We start from the raw sequence: 12203 nt of genomic DNA, 5'->3' as shown, positions 1-12203 counted from the left end.
TACCATGAGGGTATAATCATGCTTATAATGTGTATTCTGACCTCGGCATTTCTTTTCATACAGACTGAAGAGACTGAAAAGAGAAAAACTGTCACCTTGAACAGGTGGTTTAAGAGCTTTTTATACCAACAATATCTCAGATACACTAAAGTAAACAGTGAGCCTGTAAGTATAATGCCAGGACCTTTAGAAACCCCTCATTTTAGGTTTCTGTGTGGTGACAACGATGAGAGGTCTGTTTACACAGAATAAACAATAGCTGTTCCCTTTGTGAGGTCCAGGTAAAGTAACAGATCATACAGATTTAAAGACTAGACAGTGTTTAGTGAGTGAGAGGGTTCACTCTCAGCTTCAAACACAAGTCATAGTGGGTAGTGTTGATGTTCTGTACAGCTCCATATTCAACTTATTTTCTAAAATATTCTCCCACCTTATCTTTGTAAATATGAATACAGAGATTATTATGTGCATGGTATCTTGCTGATCTGCCAAATCATAGATAAAAGAGTCTGTGAAAGACTCAAAGCTTAGATCAGAGATTTTCAAACATTTTTTGCCCAAGGCACACCTAAGATCAAACCAAAATGTCAAGGCACATCTTCTCTATATATCCGTGCAAAATAATTATTTATTTGCCTTTATTTGATGTATGGTAATATAGTTTAGTAAGAATGCATGGTTGTTCAAATCCACAACACACACCTAGACCATTTGGGAACAACTGGAGTGCACAAACACACTCTAAAATGTATGTTTTTGCAGCAAACATTTCAGCTATAGCTGTCATATGCACAGTTTTTTATTAAAGCAATCTACTGCTGCAGATCCAACACTTATTTTCACTGTTTACTAAGCACTGTCACAACTAAGTATCCAAAATATGTCCATATGAAATAAAGGCAGAACTAGAAAATACCAGAAATACCACAGAAGAATTTTAGCCTTCTAAGAGGTTGTCTGATTTTTTGATGCTTTATGATATCACAAGTTTTAAAACGATATTATTGGAACACTTTAATCAGTGATAAGATAAAAAAAAAAACACCCATGCATACACATGTAAAAGTATCTTAAGTTGCTGTACAGTCAAACTTTTCATGTGTGGTTGTAAAAATTCCTAAGGCACACCTAGACTTTCCTAAAGGCACTCCAGTATGCCTCGCCACTAGAAGCACTGGCTTACACAGTGGTTTGATCCTCCTCTTACCTCCAGGTCTGTGCTGTCATTTTCTCTTGGTTTTGACTGACAGCTCTGTTTAGTGAAGCTAACAGTGCTGAAACGTTCACCTCTGGCCATGGCCTTTGACACACATTTGTTTGAGTCAGTCTCTCACCGTGTCTCTGTGTCAGTGGGTCTTTAGGATGAAAGTTGGGGAAATGATGGTGGATAGGATGTCTGTGGCGCTGATCATTGTCTGGGTTTATGACACAGATTATGGATTGGTTAGAGTGAGAGCAAGCATATCATATAATCTCCACAATCTTCATATATCCTGAATTACAGATGTGATGCTGAAGCCCACAGACAAGAGTCTTACCTGAATATGTTACATGCAATTTAGAAATGCTGTGTTTTGTTACCTTCGACCATTATATCTGCTTGTGCATTAAAGCCATTTAATTTTAAAAGTAGCTATTTTTATTTTTATTCTCTTGATGCATTACTCATAAAGGGTGGGTGTGAATAGTCCTTTTTGGTTAGGAAGGTTCCTAACTGAGTGAAGTGACCTAGAAGTGTTGGATGTGATAGGAGCTGTTCAAATTCTCTACAAGGTTAGAAAAGAAGCCTCATTGTTTCCTTTATTACAATTCCAAAAAAGCTGGGTCACTATAAAATGAACATATTTTATTTACAATAAAACATAAACAACATGTCAGATGTTGAAACTGAGACATTTTACCATTACATCAAAAATATTAGGCCATGTTTACCACTGTGTAGCATCCCCTCTTCTTTTGAAAACAGTCAGTAAATGTCCAGGAAAGGAGCAGACTAGTTGCTGGAGTTTGTTCTTGTCTTATGTGGAACTCTAGCTGCTCACCAATCTAGCATGGCTCACTGTGAAGCCATGCTGCTGTGATGGATGTGGTATATGGTTTAGCATTGTCTTGCTAACAGCCATGGCCTTCCTGAAAAGAGACGTTGTTTGGCTGGGAGCATATGTTGCTCTAAATCCTAAATCCCCTATCTGCTTTTCAGCGTTGATAGTTCCTTACAGATGTGCAAGATGCCTACGCCTTTGGCACTAATGCAACCCCACACTATAAGAGATGCAGGCTTGAGAACTAAAAATAAGATGCATGGTATCTCTCCTCTTGAGTTCACAGGTCACGACATCCACGGTTTCAAAAGAGCATTTCGGATTTTGATTCATCTGGCCACAGAACAGTTTTCCATCTTGCCTCAGTCCATTTTAAATGAGCTTCGGTAGCGTTGCTGAATCCTGTGCACATCTGGCTTCTTATTTACATGATCCAGCTTTAACTGTCATTTCGTGGATGGCACAGCCAACTGTGTTGACTGACAGTGACTTCTGGAAGTGTTCCTGAGCCCATGCAGTGATTACCAGTACAGAATCATACCTGTTTTTAATGCAGTGGACCTGAGGATGCCAAGATCAGGTGCTTCCAATACTGACATTGAGCCTTGTCCTTTGCTCACAGAGATTTCTCCAGATTCTCTGAATTTTTTGAAGTTATTATGGACTGTAGATGTAGATGATATTCAAGGTTTTTGAGGGACATTTTTCTGAAATTGTTACACAAATTAGATGAATTAATTCATCATTAATATGAACCTTTGAGCTTTAATTTCATTAATTTCAATAATTTCAGATTAGCATTTTCATTTGTCTTAAGCTCATAATCATTTTTTAAATTCAAGTGGCAGTATTGCAGCACAGATATTCTTAAAGTCCAGGTTGTCTTGTAAAACGTATGTTAAGAGCTTGACTGTGCACCACAGCGTTGACGTTTTACAGCCTTTTTAAGACAAAAAGTCCAGATGACACATTGGTTAAAAATAGTTTAGGACTCAGAGGGTTAAACTGATTACTTGCAAAATGGTCCCCCAGGTATTTTGTCTTCTGTACCCCTTACTTTTCCAGCCTTTTGTTGCCCTGTCCCTACTTTTTGAAAATATTCTGCTGCCATAAAAATTCAAAATGAGTTCATATTTTCCATGAAATGGTCAAATGTCTCAGTTTCATGATTTTTTTGTTCTATTGTGAATAGAATATGAATTTATGAGTCTTGAAAATCATTGCATTCTGTTTTTATTTACATTTTACACAGCCCCCCAACTTTTTTAAATTAAGGTTGCATTTGCAGCTTCCAGAAATCCTCATACCTGCTTATGTTTCTACACTTGTCTTGACTTAGCTGATTGACGTCCTTTTTTTAAGGTCAAGTAGTCCACCAGTCTGGCCAGTTTTAGGAGTTGAATGCATAACACCATGCTGTTTTTCTCACACCGTCACGCTTCGACTCGTTGGCCCGAGCGGGGTGAAATGAGGTGTTGTTTTTTGGCCCTAAGAATAAATCACTGCAAGTTTTCTCCATCACTTCTGTACATCTTTGGGTCTGTTCTCCTTCTTTCTATCTTTATGTTCCCTCAAACATCACACGTTGGATTTCAAGGCTCTCTGTGGGCAACAGCCTGAGGATGTGAGCCCTGCTGTCAGACATCTTTATCATCAAGCTCACTGTATATCTTTAGCTTACACACCTCGCTGTGTCTGCTCTCTAACATCACCAAAGTGGAGCTCGCTACTGCAGACTGGCCCGTGGGTGGGTGGGCGACTGAAAGAGAGAGAGGGAGGGAGACGGAGGAGTGGGGGGTGAGAGGAGGGATGAAGAAAGATGAGAAAGATGGAGACAGAGGGAGCAGGTCAGAGGATGGGAGGGAGAGAGGGGAAGGTTTAGGTAAAGCAGAGGGAGAGAAAGAGAGGAGAGAGAGAGAGGTAGTGTTCCTACAGTACGCTGTGACTAGATCTCAAGTCGTCTGACAGGCTGTGATTTCTTATCGTCTGCTCGCTTGGAGTGCTCTTTAGTGGCTTGGCAGTGAAAGAATTAAATAAAGCAAAAAAGGAGGAAGACGAGGAGAGGATTTATCATCCTGTTACACCTGTAAGTAGCCGAAATCATCCCAGCAGTGTTTATCATTTTAAAGTCACATCTTCTGTCATTCAGTGTCTGTGAGTGAGTTTAAACGAGAGTCAAAGAGTGTTTGTGTCCATAACTGTGGATTTTAGCTTTGTTTTAGCATGCATGCCTCTGTCTGTTTATGATCTATAGACTCCGGTAAGTGCAGTGTCATATATTTACCTCGGTGACTCACCCATCGTTGCCAAGGAGACGAGGCCATTGTTGGCGTACAGTATCTGTTGCTGCATCAGTAGAAAGTGTTTGAAAGCTACTGATGTTTGTTTTTTGATGCCTCAGGTCTTTAAAGCTTTGAGACAGTGGTTGGTTATAATCCTCCATCTCATCCAGGAGTGGGAAGTTTAGATCAAATATCCAAACAGTAATAATAAAGCTGGCTCTAACATGTCTATTTATCATTAGGAAAGCAGCAGTGTGCTACTTTTACTTTTGAAAATAGTAGTTTCAGTGTGGATCTAACAGTTCAATAACTTTCAACATGGAGAATAGCCACAGAGTGCTCAGGGTCGCCTGCTTTCAGCACTATGTAACTTTGGCAGTGGATCTTATGCAAAACATGCATACAGCTTTACTGCAGTAGTTCACACACCAACCGTGTGCTAAAAAGAAGCCAGGTAGCCTGTCCTAGCATGGTTTTATACAATAGCTGGGACTAAAAGACAGAAGAGGACAGTGAAGCTAAAGCCTGGCATAAACTACAAGATACATTTTGAGTCAGATTTTCCTTTTCCTGACCAAAGTTGGCATAGATTTAGCCTGTATTCTCAAAAGTCATGTTTGATTGAGTGAGGTTTTGAGTTCAAGTTGTTGTTGTTGTAGTAAATGTCATACTTTGGAGAGAAGATTCTGTCTCAGGCAGAACAGCCTTTCTCATCGGGGTTCTTTAATCTCTACACTAGAGAAACTATTTCTTGTAGTCAGGCCTCTTCAATTTTTCTTGTTTTCCTTTTATAAACATGAGGAACTCTCTTCCTCTTGAGGCCTTTTTATTTCACTTTTAACTTTCTCACACATAAACAGTTGTTTCATGCATCACCCAACAATCGCAAGAACATTTTTCAGTTTTGTTTGGGAGGGCCATGCTAATCCTTCCAAAGGACCTACTATGTTTCCCAAACCCAGCAGGGCCAAATCACACAACAGATAACCAGGCCATATGCTTACCTCTTGTTTTGGCCACTTTCGGTGTCCATGTGTTCGGTTAGCCTCGGGATGAAAAGATGTCTTTTTCAACTTCATGGTTTACTCCAGTCCTGTTTGTGAAGCCAAATGTAGTAAATGTATCATTTGGAATAATCAGAAATTGTTCTTTCAATGCGAAGCTTTATTGTAGTCTTGTAGACCCCTTTTCTGACAGATCAATGATTTTTATACGGTATTTAAAGTTATAGCCTTTGCTGACTCCTGATCCAATCTCAACAGTTCTTCAGCTATCACAAATCACCACTCATTAACATAAATGTTGCAGTTAAAATATCCCATGAACATGAGGCAAACATTTCATTTACATGTTCTTTGGAAGCTAGCTCTTTCTCTCCTGGACCTTAACAACTAGAGACGGAGTAAACAAGTCCATCAATCTGACTGGCAGATCAACTTGTCTCCAGCAATTGGGCTCAATGTGTCCCAATGTCTCAATCCAGGAAATGCTATCTGTGTTTCAGACGTGTGTTACTTTTGACCTCTTTTTCAGATCTCCTTTATATATTATATACATGTTAGATAGATAGATAGATAGATAGATAGATAGATAGATAGATAGATAGATAGATAGACAGACAGACAGACAGACAGACAGACAGACAGACAGATAGATAGATATTGCTTAATCTATATTTCTATAGATCTATGCCTAGATTCCACTTCATTGGTGAATGACTAAAAAAATGTGCTGAAACTGTGCAGTCTGAACGAGTGTTTAAACTGTATGAGTGAATTGGGTCCAGACTGTAACACGTCAACAGAGTTGAAGTCAGGTCTGTTTTCCTCACACAGCTACAAGCAGAGAAAAAAAAAAAACACTCTCCCCTTATCTGGAGAATGTGATTTAAGATACTCTCTGACAGTTTGCAAAGGAAAAATGCCCCAAAGTTGAGGATTCTGCTCTCACCTTGGCAGTGTGTCCAGAGATCTCCCTGAGTCTCGTGTGATGAAATGTGACTTCAGTAGAAAAACAAACATGGAGTACAACTTAAATCCTTGGCTGGCTGTCTTTGTGTGCATTTCAGTTGCAGAAAAGTGAAAAAGAAACGCAAGAATATGGATACTGGTAAAGTTTTGTTCATGTTTGTAAGCTGTGAAAATATGCTATGGACGGCTGGTCCACCCCTATGTTATCTATGTCTGAAATATGTCCAAACAGCCGAGAGAGGGGTGGATATCTTCTTCATCCTCTTAATCCCATCTGCTAGCTGTTAGCCTGTTTACCATAGCTGGGCGGAAATGATCAACAGGAATGTTTGGGGGAATTTCAAAATAAAAGCCTGGTTTTAAAGATGACGTTGTAGATTGATGATTTGACTTTCTAGAGATCTAATTGGATAACTGATCAACCAATCAATGTTTTGATCCACAGGAATGGATCTTTACTCTCCTACTGCTCAGCCTACAGTACTTCCTGCCAAAAGTCACTTTGCAGACTTCCTTTGAGCATCTCTAATGAAGTAAAACTGTCCCATCTGCTGTCAGTGACCCTTTATCACCTGCAGCATCTTTCCTGCTTTCTCTGCCTTTACTGAGATGTCCACAAAGCTGCCATTCAATCTCTGCAGAGCAAAAAGTTTTGAAGCATTGAAAAGTAAACTAGTTAATGTAGCCAGAAAGGAACTGTCCTTCTTCTATCACCTCTTTAACGCTCCCAGCATGAGACCATGGCAGGCTGGTGTCTCTGCTTTCACATCCAGCTCTCTGGTATCACAGTCAGTGTTTGCATCCACGTCTGTTTGGATCTGTCTGTGTATCCTGCACCAGCCAGAGTTCACACAAGGTGACTTTGGGGTTTCTGAGTTTGCACCAAGCACAGGACACACATATTGATCACCGTGTGGTGCCTCACTTCTGCTAGAAGAGGTTTACTTCACAGAACTCTGCGACAGCTTGGAGTAGGTGGTGTCTCAGTACACAAGAATGCACTTTCAAAGAAAGGATATTTATTTTATTTTTTACATTAGTGCCCTGCGATGTACTTGATATTTATTTCCACCTACAGTTTCATGTCTACACTTGCCAAGGTTCCACAATCCACATAAAAAGCAGAGGAGCTTTTAGTGAATAAAATCTTTTGTTCTGACTTTAGAAACAATAGAAGGACATCAGTAAATACACTGTTCATTTATATTCATATATACAGTACCTACAATGACAACAATTAGGGAAACTAAAACATTTACTTGTATTCCCCACTCTCCAAGAAATATCTAATTAACATTTCAGAAAATGTGTATTAGTTTATATTAATTTCCATTCATTTTGCATACTGTGTAAGGGCAGATCATTAATACAGTTACAGAAAGAGGCATTCCTATCATAAAATCTTCATATTTAGTGCAACAGCATGCAGACTTAACAGCTAAAAGTTGGCTTCTTCCTCGGTAAAAAACTAGATTTTTGTATGTTTTTGTCAACTGTAATTGTGGGTCTAAGTTTAAACCAAAGTCGCGTAAAAACTAAAAGCAGTGGCATACAAACCCTATAAACCACACAGAGGAATTGCTGATTTTTTTCAGTGAAGTCTGGTTAATTCAAAGACGGCAACAATGATGCTTTGTATGGGAAACCTCCCATACAAAGTGTTTGGGGAGGGCCCGACTTTTCAAAAAATTCTCGGGAGGTGATTGGCCTGTCACATTTATTATGGGCCAATCAGAGCAACAAGACAAAATGAGGTAGTAGACACATGCTCTGGTCAGTAGGCTCATCAGTAAGGCACTGCCGTAGTTTACAATGATGGAGCTACTTGTTGGATTAAACTCATGCCAAGCCGACGGGGGTTATACGAAGGCATCTTCTACCCCAAGAAAAGCATTCAGTGTGGTTCTTTTCTCCTCTTTCTATAAAATGAAATGCTGTCCAGTAGCTTGTTGCCTGTTGCACCAGCCATACGTAGCTCTGCCTTAAGTTATGGTACGAAATCCACTCTAAACCCTACGTTGAAACTAGTTAAGTTATAACTAAAGTTGTGTTTAGTTTAAAGTTTATGTCTAAACTAACCAAAATATTGTCGCAGATATGACATTTTCTCTTACTTTAACCAATCACTGAAAAGCATTTTTAAGCTTGTGTTTGCTACAGATGCTAACAGGTAAAAATAACTTATGCTAACAGCCGTTAATCCGCAAACAGTGTCCTGTGTGGATGAAAAATATGACAAGGCATTGTGTATATGTGACTATTGAAGCCTACAGCCTAAACCTAGAGCCAGTATAAAATGACACTGACATCAAGTGGTGAAATTGCTAATAACACAAGATAGTTTAACAGTGTACGATGGAAATTATCTTTGCTCATGGCCAACAACAGTGTCAGTGTCTTACTCTGGCGGGTTATCCCATCTCTCAGAACCATCACTATGACAGCCATATTCTACAGAGGACTTTACACCTAGCAGCAGGTGCAAGATTTAAGTTATAGCTTTGTCAGCTGGTGCAACACCGTAAATGTTAGGAGAGCGTAAACTCCATCGTAAGTAAGAACGTTCAAACTAGGCAACGTTTCAACTTACGCACAGCTGGTGCAATCCATAGCGGATCTGATTAAAACAGTCACTAAAGCCACATCTGAGATAATCGCTTCCGAAGACCGTCATTACTAATGGCTTGCAATAAAACTACACCCTGTCTGTAACTGTACCAAATTACTTGATGGCGTTCTGGAGACGTATAACCCAGGCCAGGTAGTGCCTACTGTTGATCAACAACTTTTTTCATTAAAAAAATTAAGTAGTTACAAAGCATAGCTGGCAACCGAGACTGCTAACTTCTCCGTAGTGTACTGAGTAGGAACACAGGGGGCGTTGCTACAAGTGTGTGACTCTACAGAGTTTTTGTATGTAAATTATGAGATATAAGTCATTTAGATGGTGAACCAACATAACCCATTGATCCACTAACTACACGGCTGGCTTGGCCTCAAACACGAGCTGATGGGCAACACCGCGTTGCACTTGTGGAGAATGTGGACTAAAGTCTGAGTCTTTCAGTCCTTGCTCCTTCTTGTCTTGTTATTCCCTTTTGAGGCCTGGATGTTGGCTGATGGCCGGAGATACTGGCTGGACACCTTTGATTCTCTTTGACATCTTTGATTATTGTTGGCAAGATTGTACCAGGTCCCTGGGTCCAGATGCCATGTGTGTTGTGGAGGTTTTTAGCTGGGAGGGTACCTGGAAAAATAAGCATGGCCATTAGGAGGCCAGACCAGTACTGGACCAGATGTGACATGGAGAGGTGCTGGACCAGTGTATGCTCCCATAGCTGACCTGACCTAGATGGTGATGCAGCATTTTAAAAGATAAACAACTTATCTTTAAATGACTGCAAATTTAAAAAACAGAAAAAAATCACATTTTAGTGTTTAAGTCTGACAGTCTTCAGTCCATTTGCCCGCTTCTTCGATGTCTACTCTTTATAATTAAAGACTGAGAAAGATAAAGATGGAAAATATTCGTCCTTTCTGTCCACTGACTTGGAGTTCAGTGATTCATTCAGCCCTGATGTCACAGGTCCATGAGATTCAGATAAAAATCTCACTTTGCCCACTGGTTTTATTCTTAGAAATCTGAGGTGACGTGTCACATTAACAGTTGAGAAGCACACTCTAAAAAGAAACTCAGACTCTCTGTTTGTGCTCCCTGCTGACTTGCCTCAGCGCTTTTGTTTCCAGTATCGCAGCAGCCGCTTTGACAGCTGTGAAAATGAAGCGAGACGTTTGCCAATGGATCAGAGGTGTTGTGGGAGTCCCCTCTGAGCTGGGAGTTGCCAGGCAGACTCACATCATACTGAAGCGAGGCCTCAAACTTTCTGTAGGTGATCTGTTACATATACAGATGACATGATTAAATCCAACATGTCAGAGTGAGTAACTGTTCAGCATTATGAGGCAGCCAGCTGTGCATGTGTGGAGTTAACATCTGCTTCTGCAACAAGTTAAAGTCACGACAGCCTGCATCTGTCCTTCGACACAGTACTCAGCTGGAAACCGTTCTCATAGCATGGAGACTGTAGAGTAATAGCATTTTAAACATAGTGTTTGGACATAATTGGTGCTTTTTGCTTTTCTTTCTTCATGATTTTTATCTTGAATTAAGGGATAATTTCTCACAATGTGACCCCATTAAGACTCTGCTTTCAGCTTCCCATAGGCATTAACAAGTAGTTCACAAAGCATTTAGCCCTTTATTGTTAATTAATGATGGTGGTTTATGATAATATATCCATTAATAATATATCCATTAAAATTAAGCTAGTTGTCTTATATCATGCTTGTTCCCTCTCTTGGTACCTCTGGATTTAAGTTTTTCATTTATTAGGATTTTTCTATAGCAGGTATAATAATAATAATAATGATAATAATAATAATAATTATAATAATAATTCTGTGTGTAGTTGAGAAATCCACACTACAAAACGGTCATTTTTCTCTGCATTTTTCTTGAAAACAAAGCAAAAATTAGACTTATTATACCATTTATGAATTATATCAAAATTGCAATTGGAAATCACAGTTTGTTCAGTATAAGCATAATTGTGCACATCCAAATCATGCAGCATTACTTATATTGCACCAGTTTTTTGGGGCCCAAAGACTGCCCATCAGATTGCCAGATGGAGAAGCACGATTCATCACTCCAGAGAACACGTCTCTGCTGCTCCACTGCTCTAGAGTCCAGTGGCGATGTGCTTTACACCACTGCATCCAACGCTTTGCATTGCATTTGGTGATATATGGCTTGGATGCAGCTGCTCGGCCATGGAAACCCATTCCAAGGAGCTCTCTACAAACTGTTCTCGAGCTAATCTGAAGGTCTCATGAAGTTTGGAGGTCTGTAGCGATTGACTCTGCAGAAAGTTGGCGACCTCTGCGCACTATGCACCTCAGCATCCGCTTACACCACTCCGTCATTTTGTGTGGCCTACCTATTCGTGGCTGAGTTGCTGTCATTCCCAATCGCTTCCACTTTGTTATAATACCACTGACAGTTGACTGTTGAATATTTAGGAGTGAGGAAATTTCACCAGTGGACTTGTTGCACAGGTGGCATCCTATCCTGAGAGCGACCCATTCTTTCACAAATGTTTGTAGAAACAGTCTGTATGCCTAGGTGCCTGATTTCATACACCTGTGGCCATGGAAGTGATGGGAACACCTGATTTCAATCATTTGGATAGGTGAGTGAATACTTTTGGCAATATAATGTATCTCAATCACCCCCTTGTGGCTGGCTTCAGTACAGGTAATATGGACTGAGTTCACTGCTAAAGACTAAACGTAAGCATATGCGTATCAAGAAAAATAAAATCATTTAGACAGAAATGTTTCATTTATTTAAATAATTTAATGTCCCAGCCCTCACAGTATCTGCATAGACATAAGCTGGCTGTCATACAAATGTAGTAGATGACCCCTGCTTTACATACTATGCAACTCTTTCAGCATCCATTTATACAAAACAGGCATGATTTCAAAACAAATAATAAACCCAGTTTACACCTGCACCAAATCACAGACAGATGCTGTCTGCAGCTTGCCGGTGAACAGAGTAGATCTAACAATTCAGATAAGCATATTAAACAGATTCTGAAGAGACAAATATGGAGATTGAAAATGTTTTATGCCGATGTCTCTTTGTTTTTTCACTGATGAGACAGTGGCTGTTTGAAATCTTTATTGATGCTCATGTGCTAATCCAACATTTAAACCTCATCAGTAACACAATCAGGCTCTTCAATCCCCCTGTGAGGCTGAATGAAACTCGAAAACATCCTTTGCTTTTCTCATTTGTCGGGTGTGAAAATGGAGCAGGATGCTGCTAATGGAAAAGAGGT

At 39.8% G+C, this 12203-nt stretch overlaps 1 protein-coding gene across 1 annotated transcript in view; it reads left to right on the top strand.

Annotated features, from left to right (window-relative positions):
* The window catches only part of LOC121506749 (dedicator of cytokinesis protein 3-like), a 172513-nt gene that overhangs the window by 62552 nt on the left and 97758 nt on the right, over positions 1–12203 (top strand). The window lies entirely within an intron of this gene.

The sequence above is a fragment of the Cheilinus undulatus genome, linkage group 3 (genome assembly GCF_018320785.1).
Source record: "Cheilinus undulatus linkage group 3, ASM1832078v1, whole genome shotgun sequence".
Taxonomy (NCBI): Eukaryota; Metazoa; Chordata; class Actinopteri; order Labriformes; family Labridae; genus Cheilinus; species Cheilinus undulatus.
Note: the sequence above shows the minus strand (reverse complement) of the source record. Positions and strands in the feature narration are given on the sequence as shown.